Here is a 15,660-nt window from a genome sequence, read left to right on the forward strand (position 1 = left end):
AACTGTGTCTAAGGAACAAGGGCCTGTCTCCAATGCGTCCAACTCATACTTACCTGGCAGGGGAGAAACCATGATCATGAAGGTGGTTCACCCAGGGCGAGGCTCAGCCATTGCACTTCGGTTGTGCTGACCCGTGCGAATTCCCCAAATGTGGGAATCTTGACTGCATAATTTGTGGTAGTGGGGGACTGCGTCCGCGCTCTCCCCTGATGATTATGTTCAATTGCAATAAGAGCCTGACACTGGACCTATTTTATAGTCTTTGTTGTAGATATTTTGTGCTCCCGACACAATGCACTCACTAATGCCACTGATTGTGGTAGAAGTATAATTTTACAGCAAATATACGGGTTCACTCCTGTTCCAAGTTTACTGTTTTGATAGGTAATGTTTGCTAGAAATTCTTGTACTGCCTGTATGCTGATTTTTCCGACTTTAAAGCAGTTTCTGTTGTCTCTGAGACAAAGTTGTTAGGTCTTTGGGCTTTTGTGGTGATTTATCAGAGACGGACAGGGCTTACCTGGTTGCTTTTCACAGAGGTTTTCTCTGTTTTGCTAGGGGAATAAAAGGGCTGGAGACAAGAAAATTGATTAAGTCATTAGATGTCATTTCACAGATTTGTTTGCTTCACTTCAACAAGTCCTTTACCAAAACGGTTTGATGTGATACTGAAGGCCTTTGGATTCTGTGAATATGCATGGGAGGCACCATGAGCCAAACAACTGTGTCTAAGGAACAAGGGCCTGTCTCCAATGCGTCCAACTCATACTTACCTGGCAGGGGAGAAACCATGATCATGAAGGTGGTTCACCCAGGGCGAGGCTCAGCCATTGCACTTCGGTTGCGCTGACCCTTGCGAATTCCCCAAATGTGGGAATCTCGACTGCATAATTTGTGGTAGTGGGGGACTGCGTCCGCGCTCTCCCCTGATCATTATGTTCAATTGCAATAAGAGCCTGACACTGGGCCTATTTTATAGTCTTTGTTGTAGATATTTTGTGCTCCCGACACAATGCACTCAGTAATGCCACTGATTGTGGTAGAAGTATATTTTTACAGCAAATATACGGGTTCAGTCCTGTTCCAAGTTGACTGTTTTGATAGGTAATGTTTGCTAGAAATTCTTGTACTGCCTGTATGCTGATTTTTCCGACTTTACAGCAGTTTCTGTTGTCTCTGAGACAAAGTTGTTATGTCTTTGGGCTTTTGTGTCGATTTATCAGAGATGGCCAGGGCTTACCTGGTTGATTTTCATCGAGGTTTTCTCTGTTTTGCTAGGGGAATAAAAGGGCTGGAGACAAGAAAATTTATAAAGTCATTAGATGTCATTTCACAGAATTGTTTGCTTCACTTCAACAAGTCCTTTACCAAAACGGTTTGATGTGATACTGAAGGCCTTTGGATTCTGTGAATATGCATGAGGGCACCATGAGCCAAACAACTGTGTCTAAGGAACAAGGGCCTGTCTCCAATGCGTCCAACTCATACTTACCTGGCAGGGGAGAAACCATGATCATGAAGGTGGTTCACCCAGGGCGAGGCTCAGCCATTGCACTTCGGTTGTGCTGACCCTTGCGAATTCCCCAAATGTGGGAATCTCGACTGCATAATTTGTGGTAGTGGGGGACTGCGTCCGCGCTCTCCCCTGATCATTATGTTCAATTGCAATAAGAGCCTGACACTGGGCCTATTTTATAGTCTTTGTTGTAGATATTTTGTGCTCCCGACACAATGCACTCACTAATGCCACTGATTGTGGTAGAAGTATAATTTTACAGCAAATATACGGGTTCACTCCTGTTCCAAGTTTACTGTTTTGATAGGTAATGTTTGCTAGAAATTCTTGTACTGCCTGTATGTTGATTTTTCCGACTTTACAGCAGTTTCTGTTGTCTCTGAGACAAAGTTGTTATGTCTTTGGGCTTTTGTGGTGATTTATCAGAGATGGCCAGGGCTTACCTGGCTGATTTTCATCGAGGTTTTCTCTGTTTTGCTAGGGGAATAAAAGGGCTGGAGACAAGAAAATTTATAAAGTCATTAGATGTCATTTCACAGATTTGTTTGCTTCACATCAACAAGTCCTTTACCAAAACGGTTTGATGTGATACTGAAGGCCTTTGGATTCTGTGAATATGCATGGGAGGCACCATGAGCCAAACAACTGTGTCTAAGGAACAAGGGCCTGTCTCCAATGCGTCCAACTCATACTTACCTGGCAGGGGAGAAACCATGATCATGAAGGTGGTTCACCCAGGGCGAGGCTCAGCCATTGCACCTCGGTTGTGCTGACCCTTGCGAATTCCCCAAATGTGGGAATCTCGACTGCATATTTTGTGGTAGTGGGGGACTGCGTCCGCGCTCTCCCCTGATGATTATGTTCAATTGCAATAAGAGCCTGACACTGGGCCTATTTTATAGTCTTTGTTGTAGATATTTTGTGCTCCCGACACAATGCACTCACTAATGCCACTGATTGTGGTAGAAGTATATTTTTACAGCAAATATACGGGTTCAGTCCTGTTCCAAGTTGACTGTTTTGATAGGTAATGTTTGCTAGAAATTCTTGTACTGCCTGTATGCTGATTTTTCCGACTTTACAGCAGTTTCTGTTGTCTCTGAGACAAAGTTGTTATGTCTTTGGGCTTTTGTGTCGATTTATCAGAGATGGCCAGGGCTTACCTGGCTGATTTTCATCGAGGTTTTCTCTGTTTTGCTAGGGGAATAAAAGGGCTGGAGACAAGAAAATTGATAAAGTCATTAGATGTCATTTCACAGATTTGTTTGCTTCACTTCAACAAGTCCTTTACCAAACGGTTTGATGTGATACTGAAGGCCTTTGGATTCTGTGAATATGCATGGGAGGCACCATGAGCCAAACAACTGTGTCTAAGGAACAAGGGCCTGTCTCCAATGCGTCCAACTCATACTTACCTGGCAGGGGAGAAACCATGATCATGAAGGTGGTTCACCCAGGGCGAGGCTCAGCCATTGCACTTCGGTTGTGCTGACCCGTGCGAATTCCCCAAATGTGGGAATCTCGACTGCATAATTTGTGGTAGTGGGGGACTGCGTCCGCGCTCTCCCCTGATCATTATGTTCAATTGCAATAAGAGCCTGACACTGGGCCTATTTTATAGGCTTTGTTGTAGATATTTTGTGCTCCTGACACAATGCACTCACCAATGCCACTGATTGTGGTAGAAGTATAATTTTACAGCAAATAGACAGGTTCATTACTGTTCCAAGTTTACTGTTTTGATAAGTAATGTTTGCTAGAAATTCTTGTACTGCCTGTATGCTGATTTTTCCGACTTTAGAGCAGTTTCTGTTGTCTCTGAGACAAAGTTGTTATGTCTATGGGCTTTTGTAGTGATTTATCAGATATGGCCAGGGCTTACCTGGCTGATTTTCATCAAGGTTTTCTCTGTTTTGCTAGGTGAATAAAAGTTCTGGAGACAAGAAAATTTATAAAGTCATTAGATGTCATTTCACAGAATTGTTTGCTTCACTTCAACAATTCCTTTACCAAAACGGTTTGATGTGATACTGAAGGCCTTTGGATTCTGTGAATATGTATGGGAGGCACCATGATCCAAACAACTGTGTCTAAGGAACAAGGGCCTGTCTCCAATGCGTCCAACTCATACTTACCTGGCAGGGGAGAAACCATGATCATGAAGGTGGTTCACCCAGGGCGAGGCTCAGCCATTGCACTTCGGTTGTGCTGACCCCTGCGAATTCCCCAAATGTGGGAATCTCGACTGCATAATTTGTGGTAGTGGGGGACTGCGTCCGCGCTCTCCCCTGATGATTATGTTCAATTGCAATAAGAGCCTGACACTGGGCCTATTTTATAGGCTTTGTTGTAGATATTTTGTGCTCCTGACACAATGCACTCACCAATGCCACTGATTGTGGTAGAAGTATAATTTTACAGCAAATAGACAGGTTCATTACTGTTCCAAGTTTACTGTTTTGATAAGTAATGTTTGCTAGAAATTCTTGTACTGCCTGTATGCTGATTTTTCCGACTTTAGAGCAGTTTCTGTTGTCTCTGAGACAAAGTTGTTAGGTCTTTGGGCTTTTGTGGTGATTTATCAGAGACGGACAGGGCTTACCTGGTTGCTTTTCACAGAGGTTTTCTCTGTTTTGCTAGGGGAATAAAAGGGCTGGAGACAAGAAAATCGATTAAGTCATTAGATGTCATTTCACAGATTTGTTTGCTTCACTTCAACAAGTCCTTTACCAAAACGGTTTGATGTGATACTGAAGGCCTTTGGATTCTGTGAATATGCATGAGGGCACCATGAGCCAAACAACTGTGTCTAAGGAACAAGGGCCTGTCTCCAATGCGTCCAACTCATACTTACCTGGCAGGGGAGAAACCATGATCATGAAGGTGGTTCACCCAGGACGAGGCTCAGCCATTGCACTTCGGTTGTGCTGACCCGTGCGAATTCCCCAAATGTGGGAATCTCGACTGCATAATTTGTGGTAGTGGGGGACTGCGTCCGCGCTCTCCCCTGATCATTATGTTCAATTGCAATAAGAGCCTGACACTGGGCCTATTTTATAGGCTTTGTTGTAGATATTTTGTGCTCCTGACACAATGCACTCACCAATGCCACTGATTGTGGTAGAAGTATAATTTTACAGCAAATAGACAGGTTCATTACTGTTCCAAGTTTACTGTTTTGATAAGTAATGTTTGCTAGAAATTCTTGTACTGCCTGTATGCTGATTTTTCCGACTTTAGAGCAGTTTCTGTTGTCTCTGAGACAAAGTTGTTATGTCTATGGGCTTTTGTAGTGATTTATCAGAGATGGCCAGGGCTTACCTGGCTGATTTTCATCAAGGTTTTCTCTGTTTTGCTAGGTGAATAAAAGTTCTGGAGACAAGAAAATTTATAAAGTCATTAGATGTCATTTCACAGAATTGTTTGCTTCACTTCAACAATTCCTTTACCAAAACGGTTTGATGTGATACTGAAGGCCTTTGGATTCTGTGAATATGTATGGGAGGCACCATGATCCAAACAACTGTGTCTAAGGAACAAGGGCCTGTCTCCAATGCGTCCAACTCATACTTACCTGGCAGGGGAGAAACCATGATCATGAAGGTGGTTCACCCAGGGCGAGGCTCAGCCATTGCACTTCGGTTGTGCTGACCCCTGCGAATTCCCCAAATGTGGGAATCTCGACTGCATAATTTGTGGTAGTGGGGGACTGCGTCCGCGCTCTCCCCTGATGATTATGTTCAATTGCAATAAGAGCCTGACACTGGGCCTATTTTATAGTCTTTGTTGTAGATATTTTGTGCTCCCGACACAATGCACTCACTAATGCCACTGATTGTGGTAGAAGTATAATTTTACAGCAAATATACGGGTTCACTCCTGTTCCAAGTTTACTGTTTTGATAAGTAATGTTTGCTAGAAATTCTTGTACTGCCTGTATGCTGATTTTTCCGACTTTAGAGCAGTTTCTGTTGTCTCTGAGACAAAGTTGTTATGTCTTTGGGCTTTTGTGGTGATTTATCAGAGACGGACAGGGCTTACCTGGTTGCTTTTCACAGAGGTTTTCTCTGTTTTGCTAGGGGAATAAAAGGGCTGGAGACAAGAAAATCGATTAAGTCATTAGATGTCATTTCACAGATTTGTTTGCTTCACTTCAACAAGTCCTTTACCAAAACGGTTTGATGTGATACTGAAGGCCTTTGGATTCTGTGAATGTGCATGGGAGGCACCATGATCCAAACAACTGTGTCTAAGGAACAAGGGCCTGTCTCCAATGCGTCCAACTGATACTTACCTGGCAGGGGAGAAACCATGATCATGAAGGTGGTTCACCCAGGGCGAGGCTCAGCCATTGCACTTCGGTTGTGCTGACCCCTGCGAATTCCCCAAATGTGGGAATCTCGACTGCATAATTTGTGGTAGTGGGGGACTGCGTCCGCGCTCTCCCCTGATGATTATGTTCAATTGCAATAAGAGCCTGACACTGGGCCTATTTTATAGTCTTTGTTGTAGATATTTTGTGCTCCCGACACAATGCACTCACTAATGCCACTGATTGTGGTAGAAGTATAATTTTACAGCAAATATACGGGTTCACTCCTGTTCCAAGTTTACTGTTTTGATAGGTAATGTTTGCTAGAAATTCTTGTACTGCCTGTATGCTGATTTTTCCGACTTTATAGCAGTTTCTGTTGTCTCTGAGACAAAGTTGTTATGTCTTTGGGCTTTTGTGGTGATTTATCAGAGATGGCCAGGGCTTACCTGGCTGATTTTCATCGAGGTTTTCTCTGTTTTGCTAGGGGAATAAAAGGGCTGGAGACAAGAAAATTGATAAAGTCATTAGATGTCATTTCACAGATTTGTTTGCTTCACTTCAACAAGTCCTTTACCAAAACGGTTTGATGTGATACTGAAGGCCTTTGGATTCTGTGAATATGCATGAGGGCACCATGAGCCAAACAACTGTGTCTAAGGAACAAGGGCCTGTCTCCAATGCGTCCAACTCATACTTACCTGGCAGGGGAGAAACCATGATCATGAAGGTGGTTCACCCAGGACGAGGCTCAGCCATTGCACTTCGGTTGTGCTGACCCGTGCGAATTCCCCAAATGTGGGAATCTCGACTGCATAATTTGTGGTAGTGGGGGACTGCGTCCGCGCTCTCCCCTGATCATTATGTTCAATTGCAATAAGAGCCTGACACTGGGCCTATTTTATAGGCTTTGTTGTAGATATTTTGTGCTCCTGACACAATGCACTCACCAATGCCACTGATTGTGGTAGAAGTATAATTTTACAGCAAATAGACAGGTTCATTAGAGTTCCAAGTTTACTGTTTTGATAAGTAATGTTTGCTAGAAATTCTTGTACTGCCTGTATGCTGATTTTTCCGACTTTAGAGCAGTTTCTGTTGTCTCTGAGACAAAGTTGTTAGGTCTTTGGGCTTTTGTGGTGATTTATCAGAGACGGACAGGGCTTACCTGGTTGCTTTTCACAGAGGTTTTCTCTGTTTTGCTAGGGGAATAAAAGGGCTGGAGACAAGAAAATCGATTAAGTCATTAGATGTCATTTCACAGATTTGTTTGCTTCACTTCAACAAGTCCTTTACCAAAACGGTTTGATGTGATACTGAAGGCCTTTGGATTCTGTGAATATGCATGGGAGGCACCATGATCCAAACAACTGTGTCTAAGGAACAAGGGCCTGTCTCCAATGCGTCCAACTCATACTTACCTGGCAGGGGAGAAACCATGATCATGAAGGTGGTTCACCCAGGGCGAGGCTCAGCCATTGCACTTCGGTTGTGCTGACCCCTGCGAATTCCCCAAATGTGGGAATCTCGACTGCATAATTTGTGGTAGTGGGGGACTGCGTCCGCGCTCTCCCCTGATGATTATGTTCAATTGCAATAAGAGCCTGACACTGGGCCTATTTTATAGTCTTTGTTGTAGATATTTTGTGCTCCCGACACAATGCACTCACTAATGCCACTGATTGTGGTAGAAGTATAATTTTACAGCAAATATACGGGTTCACTCCTGTTCCAAGTTTACTGTTTTGATAGGTAATGTTTGCTAGAAATTCTTGTACTGCCTGTATGCTGATTTTTCCGACTTTATAGCAGTTTCTGTTGTCTCTGAGACAAAGTTGTTATGTCTTTGGGCTTTTGTGGTGATTTATCAGAGATGGCCAGGGCTTACCTGGCTGATTTTCATCGAGGTTTTCTCTGTTTTGCTAGGGGAATAAAAGGGCTGGAGACAAGAAAATTGATAAAGTCATTAGATGTCATTTCACAGATTTGTTTGCTTCACTTCAACAAGTCCTTTACCAAAACGGTTTGATGTGATACTGAAGGCCTTTGGATTCTGTGAATATGCATGAGGGCACCATGAGCCAAACAACTGTGTCTAAGGAACAAGGGCCTGTCTCCAATGCGTCCAACTCATACTTACCTGGCAGGGGAGAAACCATGATCATGAAGGTGGTTCACCCAGGACGAGGCTCAGCCATTGCACTTCGGTTGTGCTGACCCGTGCGAATTCCCCAAATGTGGGAATCTCGACTGCATAATTTGTGGTAGTGGGGGACTGCGTCCGCGCTCTCCCCTGATCATTATGTTCAATTGCAATAAGAGCCTGACACTGGGCCTATTTTATAGGCTTTGTTGTAGATATTTTGTGCTCCTGACACAATGCACTCACCAATGCCACTGATTGTGGTAGAAGTATAATTTTACAGCAAATAGACAGGTTCATTACTGTTCCAAGTTTACTGTTTTGATAAGTAATGTTTGCTAGAAATTCTTGTACTGCCTGTATGCTGATTTTTCCGACTTTAGAGCAGTTTCTGTTGTCTCTGAGACAAAGTTGTTATGTCTATGGGCTTTTGTAGTGATTTATCAGAGATGGCCAGGGCTTACCTGGCTGATTTTCATCAAGGTTTTCTCTGTTTTGCTAGGTGAATAAAAGGGCTGGAGACAAGAAAATTTATAAAGTCATTAGATGTCATTTCACAGAATTGTTTGCTTCACTTCAACAATTCCTTTACCAAAACGGTTTGATGTGATACTGAAGGCCTTTGGATTCTGTGAATATGTATGGGAGGCACCATGATCCAAACAACTGTGTCTAAGGAACAAGGGCCTGTCTCCAATGCGTCCAACTCATACTTACCTGGCAGGGGAGAAACCATGATCATGAAGGTGGTTCACCCAGGGCGAGGCTCAGCCATTGCACTTCGGTTGTGCTGACCCCTGCGAATTCCCCAAATGTGGGAATCTCGACTGCATAATTTGTGGTAGTGGGGGACTGCGTCCGCGCTCTCCCCTGATGATTATGTTCAATTGCAATAAGAGCCTGACACTGGGCCTATTTTATAGTCTTTGTTGTAGATATTTTGTGCTCCCGACACAATGCACTCACTAATGCCACTGATTGTGGTAGAAGTATAATTTTACAGCAAATATACGGGTTCACTCCTGTTCCAAGTTTACTGTTTTGATAGGTAATGTTTGCTAGAAATTCTTGTACTGCCTGTATGCTGATTTTTCCGACTTTATAGCAGTTTCTGTTGTCTCTGAGACAAAGTTGTTATGTCTTTGGGCTTTTGTGGTGATTTATCAGAGATGGCCAGGGCTTACCTGGCTGATTTTCATCGAGGTTTTCTCTGTTTTGCTAGGGGAATAAAAGGGCTGGAGACAAGAAAATTGATAAAGTCATTAGATGTCATTTCACAGATTTGTTTGCTTCACTTCAACAAGTCCTTTACCAAAACGGTTTGATGTGATACTGAAGGCCTTTGGATTCTGTGAATATGCATGAGGGCACCATGAGCCAAACAACTGTGTCTAAGGAACAAGGGCCTGTCTCCAATGCGTCCAACTCATACTTACCTGGCAGGGGAGAAACCATGATCATGAAGGTGGTTCACCCAGGACGAGGCTCAGCCATTGCACTTCGGTTGTGCTGACCCGTGCGAATTCCCCAAATGTGGGAATCTCGACTGCATAATTTGTGGTAGTGGGGGACTGCGTCCGCGCTCTCCCCTGATCATTATGTTCAATTGCAATAAGAGCCTGACACTGGGCCTATTTTATAGGCTTTGTTGTAGATATTTTGTGCTCCTGACACAATGCACTCACCAATGCCACTGATTGTGGTAGAAGTATAATTTTACAGCAAATAGACAGGTTCATTACTGTTCCAAGTTTACTGTTTTGATAAGTAATGTTTGCTAGAAATTCTTGTACTGCCTGTATGCTGATTTTTCCGACTTTAGAGCAGTTTCTGTTGTCTCTGAGACAAAGTTGTTATGTCTATGGGCTTTTGTAGTGATTTATCAGAGATGGCCAGGGCTTACCTGGCTGATTTTCATCAAGGTTTTCTCTGTTTTGCTAGGTGAATAAAAGTTCTGGAGACAAGAAAATTTATAAAGTCATTAGATGTCATTTCACAGAATTGTTTGCTTCACTTCAACAATTCCTTTACCAAAACGGTTTGATGTGATACTGAAGGCCTTTGGATTCTGTGAATATGTATGGGAGGCACCATGATCCAAACAACTGTGTCTAAGGAACAAGGGCCTGTCTCCAATGCGTCCAACTCATACTTACCTGGCAGGGGAGAAACCATGATCATGAAGGTGGTTCACCCAGGGCGAGGCTTAGCCATTGCACTTCGGTTGTGCTGACCCCTGCGAATTCCCCAAATGTGGGAATCTCGACTGCATAATTTGTGGTAGTGGGGGACTGCGTCCGCGCTCTCCCCTGATGATTATGTTCAATTGCAATAAGAGCCTGACACTGGGCCTATTTTATAGTCTTTGTTGTAGATATTTTGTGCTCCCGACACAATGCACTCACTAATGCCACTGATTGTGGTAGAAGTATAATTTTACAGCAAATATACGGGTTCACTCCTGTTCCAAGTTTACTGTTTTGATAAGTAATGTTTGCTAGAAATTCTTGTACTGCCTGTATGCTGATTTTTCCGACTTTATAGCAGTTTCTGTTGTCTCTGAGACAAAGTTGTTATGTCTTTGGGCTTTTGTGGTGATTTATCAGAGATGGCCAGGGCTTACCTGGCTGATTTTCATCGAGGTTTTCTCTGTTTTGCTAGGGGAATAAAAGGGCTGGAGACAAGAAAATTGATAAAGTCATTAGATGTCATTTCACAGATTTGTTTGCTTCACTTCAACAAGTCCTTTACCAAAACGGTTTGATGTGATACTGAAGGCCTTTGGATTCTGTGAATATGCATGAGGGCACCATGAGCCAAACAACTGTGTCTAAGGAACAAGGGCCTGTCTCCAATGCGTCCAACTCATACTTACCTGGCAGGGGAGAAACCATGATCATGAAGGTGGTTCACCCAGGACGAGGCTCAGCCATTGCACTTCGGTTGTGCTGACCGGTGCGAATTCCCCAAATGTGGGAATCTCGACTGCATAATTTGTGGTAGTGGGGGACTGCGTCCGCGCTCTCCCCTGATCATTATGTTCAATTGCAATAAGAGCCTGACACTGGGCCTATTTTATAGGCTTTGTTGTAGATATTTTGTGCTCCTGACACAATGCACTCACCAATGCCACTGATTGTGGTAGAAGTATAATTTTACAGCAAATAGACAGGTTCATTACTGTTCCAAGTTTACTGTTTTGATAAGTAATGTTTGCTAGAAATTCTTGTACTGCCTGTATGCTGATTTTTCCGACTTTAGAGCAGTTTCTGTTGTCTCTGAGACAAAGTTGTTATGTCTATGGGCTTTTGTAGTGATTTATCAGAGATGGCCAGGGCTTACCTGGCTGATTTTCATCAAGGTTTTCTCTGTTTTGCTAGGTGAATAAAAGGGCTGGAGACAAGAAAATTTATAAAGTCATTAGATGTCATTTCACAGAATTGTTTGCTTCACTTCAACAATTCCTTTACCAAAACGGTTTGATGTGATACTGAAGGCCTTTGGATTCTGTGAATATGTATGGGAGGCACCATGATCCAAACAACTGTGTCTAAGGAACAAGGGCCTGTCTCCAATGCGTCCAACTCATACTTACCTGGCAGGGGAGAAACCATGATCATGAAGGTGGTTCACCCAGGGCGAGGCTCAGCCATTGCACTTCGGTTGTGCTGACCCCTGCGAATTCCCCAAATGTGGGAATCTCGACTGCATAATTTGTGGTAGTGGGGGACTGCGTCCGCGCTCTCCCCTGATGATTATGTTCAATTGCAATAAGAGCCTGACACTGGGCCTATTTTATAGTCTTTGTTGTAGATATTTTGTGCTCCCGACACAATGCACTCACTAATGCCACTGATTGTGGTAGAAGTATAATTTTACAGCAAATATACGGGTTCACTCCTGTTCCAAGTTTACTGTTTTGATAGGTAATGTTTGCTAGAAATTCTTGTACTGCCTGTATGCTGATTTTTCCGACTTTATAGCAGTTTCTGTTGTCTCTGAGACAAAGTTGTTATGTCTTTGGGCTTTTGTGGTGATTTATCAGAGATGGCCAGGGCTTACCTGGCTGATTTTCATCGAGGTTTTCTCTGTTTTGCTAGGGGAATAAAAGGGCTGGAGACAAGAAAATTGATAAAGTCATTAGATGTCATTTCACAGATTTGTTTGCTTCACTTCAACAAGTCCTTTACCAAAACGGTTTGATGTGATACTGAAGGCCTTTGGATTCTGTGAATATGCATGAGGGCACCATGAGCCAAACAACTGTGTCTAAGGAACAAGGGCCTGTCTCCAATGCGTCCAACTCATACTTACCTGGCAGGGGAGAAACCATGATCATGAAGGTGGTTCACCCAGGACGAGGCTCAGCCATTGCACTTCGGTTGTGCTGACCCGTGCGAATTCCCCAAATGTGGGAATCTCGACTGCATAATTTGTGGTAGTGGGGGACTGCGTCCGCGCTCTCCCCTGATCATTATGTTCAATTGCAATAAGAGCCTGACACTGGGCCTATTTTATAGGCTTTGTTGTAGATATTTTGTGCTCCTGACACAATGCACTCACCAATGCCACTGATTGTGGTAGAAGTATAATTTTACAGCAAATAGACAGGTTCATTACTGTTCCAAGTTTACTGTTTTGATAAGTAATGTTTGCTAGAAATTCTTGTACTGCCTGTATGCTGATTTTTCCGACTTTAGAGCAGTTTCTGTTGTCTCTGAGACAAAGTTGTTATGTCTATGGGCTTTTGTAGTGATTTATCAGAGATGGCCAGGGCTTACCTGGCTGATTTTCATCAAGGTTTTCTCTGTTTTGCTAGGTGAATAAAAGTTCTGGAGACAAGAAAATTTATAAAGTCATTAGATGTCATTTCACAGAATTGTTTGCTTCACTTCAACAATTCCTTTACCAAAACGGTTTGATGTGATACTGAAGGCCTTTGGATTCTGTGAATATGTATGGGAGGCACCATGATCCAAACAACTGTGTCTAAGGAACAAGGGCCTGTCTCCAATGCGTCCAACTCATACTTACCTGGCAGGGGAGAAACCATGATCATGAAGGTGGTTCACCCAGGGCGAGGCTCAGCCATTGCACTTCGGTTGTGCTGACCCCTGCGAATTCCCCAAATGTGGGAATCTCGACTGCATAATTTGTGGTAGTGGGGGACTGCGTCCGCGCTCTCCCCTGATGATTATGTTCAATTGCAATAAGAGCCTGACACTGGGCCTATTTTATAGTCTTTGTTGTAGATATTTTGTGCTCCCGACACAATGCACTCACTAATGCCACTGATTGTGGTAGAAGTATAATTTTACAGCAAATATACGGGTTCACTCCTGTTCCAAGTTTACTGTTTTGATAAGTAATGTTTGCTAGAAATTCTTGTACTGCCTGTATGCTGATTTTTCCGACTTTAGAGCAGTTTCTGTTGTCTCTGAGACAAAGTTGTTATGTCTATGGGCTTTTGTAGTGATTTATCAGAGATGGCCAGGGCTTACCTGGCTGATTTTCATCAAGGTTTTCTCTGTTTTGCTAGGTGAATAAAAGGGCTGGAGACAAGAAAATTTATAAAGTCATTAGATGTCATTTCACAGAATTGTTTGCTTCACTTCAACAATTCCTTTACCAAAACGGTTTGATGTGATACTGAAGGCCTTTGGATTCTGTGAATATGTATGGGAGGCACCATGATCCAAACAACTGTGTCTAAGAAACAAGGGCCTGTCTCCAATGCGTCCAACTCATACTTACCTGGCAGGGGAGAAACCATGATCATGAAGGTGGTTCACCCAGGGCGAGGCTCAGCCATTGCACTTCGGTTGTGCTGACCCCTGCGAATTCCCCAAATGTGGGAATCTCGACTGCATAATTTGTGGTAGTGGGGGACTGCGTCCGCGCTCTCCCCTGATGATTATGTTCAATTGCAATAAGAGCCTGACACTGGGCCTATTTTATAGTCTTTGTTGTAGATATTTTGTGCTCCCGACACAATGCACTCACTAATGCCACTGATTGTGGTAGAAGTATAATTTTACAGCAAATATACGGGTTCACTCCTGTTCCAAGTTTACTGTTTTGATAGGTAATGTTTGCTAGAAATTCTTGTCCTGCCTGTATGCTGATTTTTCCGACTTTACAGCAGTTTCTGTTGTCTCTGAGACAAAGTTGTTATGTCTTTGGGCTTTTGTGGTGATTTATCAGAGACGGACAGGGCTTACCTGGTTGCTTTTCACAGAGGTTTTCTCTGTTTTGCTAGGGGAATAAAAGGGCTGGAGACAAGAAAATCGATTAAGTCATTAGATGTCATTTCACAGATTTGTTTGCTTCACTTCAACAAGTCCTTTACCAAAACGGTTTGATGTGATACTGAAGGCCTTTGGATTCTGTGAATGTGCATGGGAGGCACCATGATCCAAACAACTGTGTCTAAGGAACAAGGGCCTGTCTCCAATGCGTCCAACTCATACTTACCTGGCAGGGGAGAAACCATGATCATGAAGGTGGTTCACCCAGGACGAGGCTCAGCCATTGCACTTCGGTTGTGCTGACCCGTGCGAATTCCCCAAATGTGGGAATCTCGACTGCATAATTTGTGGTAGTGGGGGACTGCGTCCGCGCTCTCCCCTGATGATTATGTTCAATTGCAATAAGAGCCTGACACTGGGCCTATTTTATAGTCTTTGTTGTAGATATTTTGTGCTCCCGACACAATGCACTCACTAATGCCACTGATTGTGGTAGAAGTATAATTTTACAGCAAATAGACAGGTTCATTACTGTTCCAAGTTTACTGTTTTGATAAGTAATGTTTGCTAGAAATTCTTGTACTGCCTGTATGCTGATTTTTCCGACTTTAGAGCAGTTTCTGTTGTCTCTGAGACAAAGTTGTTAGGTCTTTGGGCTTTTGTGGTGATTTATCAGAGACGGACAGGGCTTACCTGGTTGCTTTTCACACAGGTTTTCTCTGTTTTGCTAGGGGAATAAAAGGGCTGGAGACAAGAAAATCGATTAAGTCATTAGATGTCATTTCACAGATTTGTTTGCTTCACTTCAACAAGTCCTTTACCAAAACGGTTTGATGTGATACTGAAGGCCTTTGGATTCTGTGAATATGCATGGGAGGCACCATGATCCAAACAACTGTGTCTAAGGAACAAGGGCCTGTCTCCAATGCGTCCAACTCATACTTACCTGGCAGGGGAGAAACCATGATCATGAAGGTGGTTCACCCAGGGCGAGGCTCAGCCATTGCACTTCGGTTGTGCTGACCCCTGCGAATTCCCCAAATGTGGGAATCTCGACTGCATAATTTGTGGTAGTGGGGGACTGCGTCCGCGCTCTCCCCTGATGATTATGTTCAATTGCAATAAGAGCCTGACACTGGGCCTATTTTATAGTCTTTGTTGTAGATATTTTGTGCTCCCGACACAATGCACTCACTAATGCCACTGATTGTGGTAGAAGTATAATTTTACAGCAAATATACGGGTTCACTCCTGTTCCAAGTTTACTGTTTTGATAGGTAATGTTTGCTAGAAATTCTTGTACTGCCTGTATGCTGATTTTTCCGACTTTATAGCAGTTTCTGTTGTCTCTGAGACAAAGTTGTTATGTCTTTGGGCTTTTGTGGTGATTTATCAGAGATGGCCAGGGCTTACCTGGCTGATTTTCATCGAGGTTTTCTCT

The 15,660-nt window shown here is 43.3% G+C and overlaps 22 non-coding genes across 22 annotated transcripts; all 22 read left to right on the forward strand.

Moving 5' to 3' along the window:
• The first annotated feature begins 45 nt into the window (after positions 1 to 45).
• On the forward strand, positions 46 to 209 carry LOC128452750 (U1 spliceosomal RNA). Its single transcript, XR_008341237.1, has one exon. It is a non-coding gene; the product is annotated as a U1 spliceosomal RNA (small nuclear RNA).
• A 556-nt stretch (positions 210 to 765) lies between these two features.
• Positions 766 to 929, forward strand: LOC128452315 (U1 spliceosomal RNA). Its single transcript, XR_008340814.1, has one exon. It is a non-coding gene; the product is annotated as a U1 spliceosomal RNA (small nuclear RNA).
• Positions 930 to 1,484: 555 nt separating this feature from the next.
• On the forward strand, positions 1,485 to 1,648 carry LOC128452197 (U1 spliceosomal RNA). The gene has a single exon (XR_008340701.1). It is a non-coding gene; the product is annotated as a U1 spliceosomal RNA (small nuclear RNA).
• Positions 1,649 to 2,204: 556 nt separating this feature from the next.
• On the forward strand, positions 2,205 to 2,368 carry LOC128452655 (U1 spliceosomal RNA). Its single transcript, XR_008341144.1, has one exon. It is a non-coding gene; the product is annotated as a U1 spliceosomal RNA (small nuclear RNA).
• A 555-nt stretch (positions 2,369 to 2,923) lies between these two features.
• Positions 2,924 to 3,087, forward strand: LOC128452641 (U1 spliceosomal RNA). The gene has a single exon (XR_008341130.1). It is a non-coding gene; the product is annotated as a U1 spliceosomal RNA (small nuclear RNA).
• Positions 3,088 to 3,643: 556 nt separating this feature from the next.
• Positions 3,644 to 3,807, forward strand: LOC128452574 (U1 spliceosomal RNA). The gene has a single exon (XR_008341064.1). It is a non-coding gene; the product is annotated as a U1 spliceosomal RNA (small nuclear RNA).
• Positions 3,808 to 4,362: 555 nt separating this feature from the next.
• LOC128452760 (U1 spliceosomal RNA) lies at positions 4,363 to 4,526 on the forward strand. The gene has a single exon (XR_008341247.1). It is a non-coding gene; the product is annotated as a U1 spliceosomal RNA (small nuclear RNA).
• Positions 4,527 to 5,082: 556 nt separating this feature from the next.
• On the forward strand, positions 5,083 to 5,246 carry LOC128452586 (U1 spliceosomal RNA). Its single transcript, XR_008341076.1, has one exon. It is a non-coding gene; the product is annotated as a U1 spliceosomal RNA (small nuclear RNA).
• A 556-nt stretch (positions 5,247 to 5,802) lies between these two features.
• LOC128452597 (U1 spliceosomal RNA) lies at positions 5,803 to 5,966 on the forward strand. Its single transcript, XR_008341087.1, has one exon. It is a non-coding gene; the product is annotated as a U1 spliceosomal RNA (small nuclear RNA).
• Positions 5,967 to 6,521: 555 nt separating this feature from the next.
• Positions 6,522 to 6,685, forward strand: LOC128452761 (U1 spliceosomal RNA). The gene has a single exon (XR_008341248.1). It is a non-coding gene; the product is annotated as a U1 spliceosomal RNA (small nuclear RNA).
• Positions 6,686 to 7,241: 556 nt separating this feature from the next.
• LOC128452609 (U1 spliceosomal RNA) lies at positions 7,242 to 7,405 on the forward strand. Its single transcript, XR_008341098.1, has one exon. It is a non-coding gene; the product is annotated as a U1 spliceosomal RNA (small nuclear RNA).
• A 555-nt stretch (positions 7,406 to 7,960) lies between these two features.
• Positions 7,961 to 8,124, forward strand: LOC128452762 (U1 spliceosomal RNA). The gene has a single exon (XR_008341249.1). It is a non-coding gene; the product is annotated as a U1 spliceosomal RNA (small nuclear RNA).
• Positions 8,125 to 8,680: 556 nt separating this feature from the next.
• LOC128452620 (U1 spliceosomal RNA) lies at positions 8,681 to 8,844 on the forward strand. Its single transcript, XR_008341109.1, has one exon. It is a non-coding gene; the product is annotated as a U1 spliceosomal RNA (small nuclear RNA).
• A 555-nt stretch (positions 8,845 to 9,399) lies between these two features.
• On the forward strand, positions 9,400 to 9,563 carry LOC128452763 (U1 spliceosomal RNA). Its single transcript, XR_008341250.1, has one exon. It is a non-coding gene; the product is annotated as a U1 spliceosomal RNA (small nuclear RNA).
• Positions 9,564 to 10,119: 556 nt separating this feature from the next.
• On the forward strand, positions 10,120 to 10,283 carry LOC128452744 (U1 spliceosomal RNA). The gene has a single exon (XR_008341231.1). It is a non-coding gene; the product is annotated as a U1 spliceosomal RNA (small nuclear RNA).
• Positions 10,284 to 10,838: 555 nt separating this feature from the next.
• LOC128452801 (U1 spliceosomal RNA) lies at positions 10,839 to 11,002 on the forward strand. The gene has a single exon (XR_008341287.1). It is a non-coding gene; the product is annotated as a U1 spliceosomal RNA (small nuclear RNA).
• A 556-nt stretch (positions 11,003 to 11,558) lies between these two features.
• Positions 11,559 to 11,722, forward strand: LOC128452631 (U1 spliceosomal RNA). The gene has a single exon (XR_008341120.1). It is a non-coding gene; the product is annotated as a U1 spliceosomal RNA (small nuclear RNA).
• A 555-nt stretch (positions 11,723 to 12,277) lies between these two features.
• LOC128452764 (U1 spliceosomal RNA) lies at positions 12,278 to 12,441 on the forward strand. The gene has a single exon (XR_008341251.1). It is a non-coding gene; the product is annotated as a U1 spliceosomal RNA (small nuclear RNA).
• Positions 12,442 to 12,997: 556 nt separating this feature from the next.
• Positions 12,998 to 13,161, forward strand: LOC128452642 (U1 spliceosomal RNA). Its single transcript, XR_008341131.1, has one exon. It is a non-coding gene; the product is annotated as a U1 spliceosomal RNA (small nuclear RNA).
• Positions 13,162 to 13,717: 556 nt separating this feature from the next.
• LOC128452653 (U1 spliceosomal RNA) lies at positions 13,718 to 13,881 on the forward strand. The gene has a single exon (XR_008341142.1). It is a non-coding gene; the product is annotated as a U1 spliceosomal RNA (small nuclear RNA).
• A 556-nt stretch (positions 13,882 to 14,437) lies between these two features.
• Positions 14,438 to 14,601, forward strand: LOC128452765 (U1 spliceosomal RNA). The gene has a single exon (XR_008341252.1). It is a non-coding gene; the product is annotated as a U1 spliceosomal RNA (small nuclear RNA).
• A 556-nt stretch (positions 14,602 to 15,157) lies between these two features.
• LOC128452665 (U1 spliceosomal RNA) lies at positions 15,158 to 15,321 on the forward strand. Its single transcript, XR_008341153.1, has one exon. It is a non-coding gene; the product is annotated as a U1 spliceosomal RNA (small nuclear RNA).
• The last annotated feature ends 339 nt before the right edge of the window (positions 15,322 to 15,660 follow it).

This window comes from Pleuronectes platessa, chromosome 11, assembly GCF_947347685.1.
Source record: "Pleuronectes platessa chromosome 11, fPlePla1.1, whole genome shotgun sequence".
Lineage (NCBI taxonomy): Eukaryota > Metazoa > Chordata > Actinopteri > Pleuronectiformes > Pleuronectidae > Pleuronectes > Pleuronectes platessa.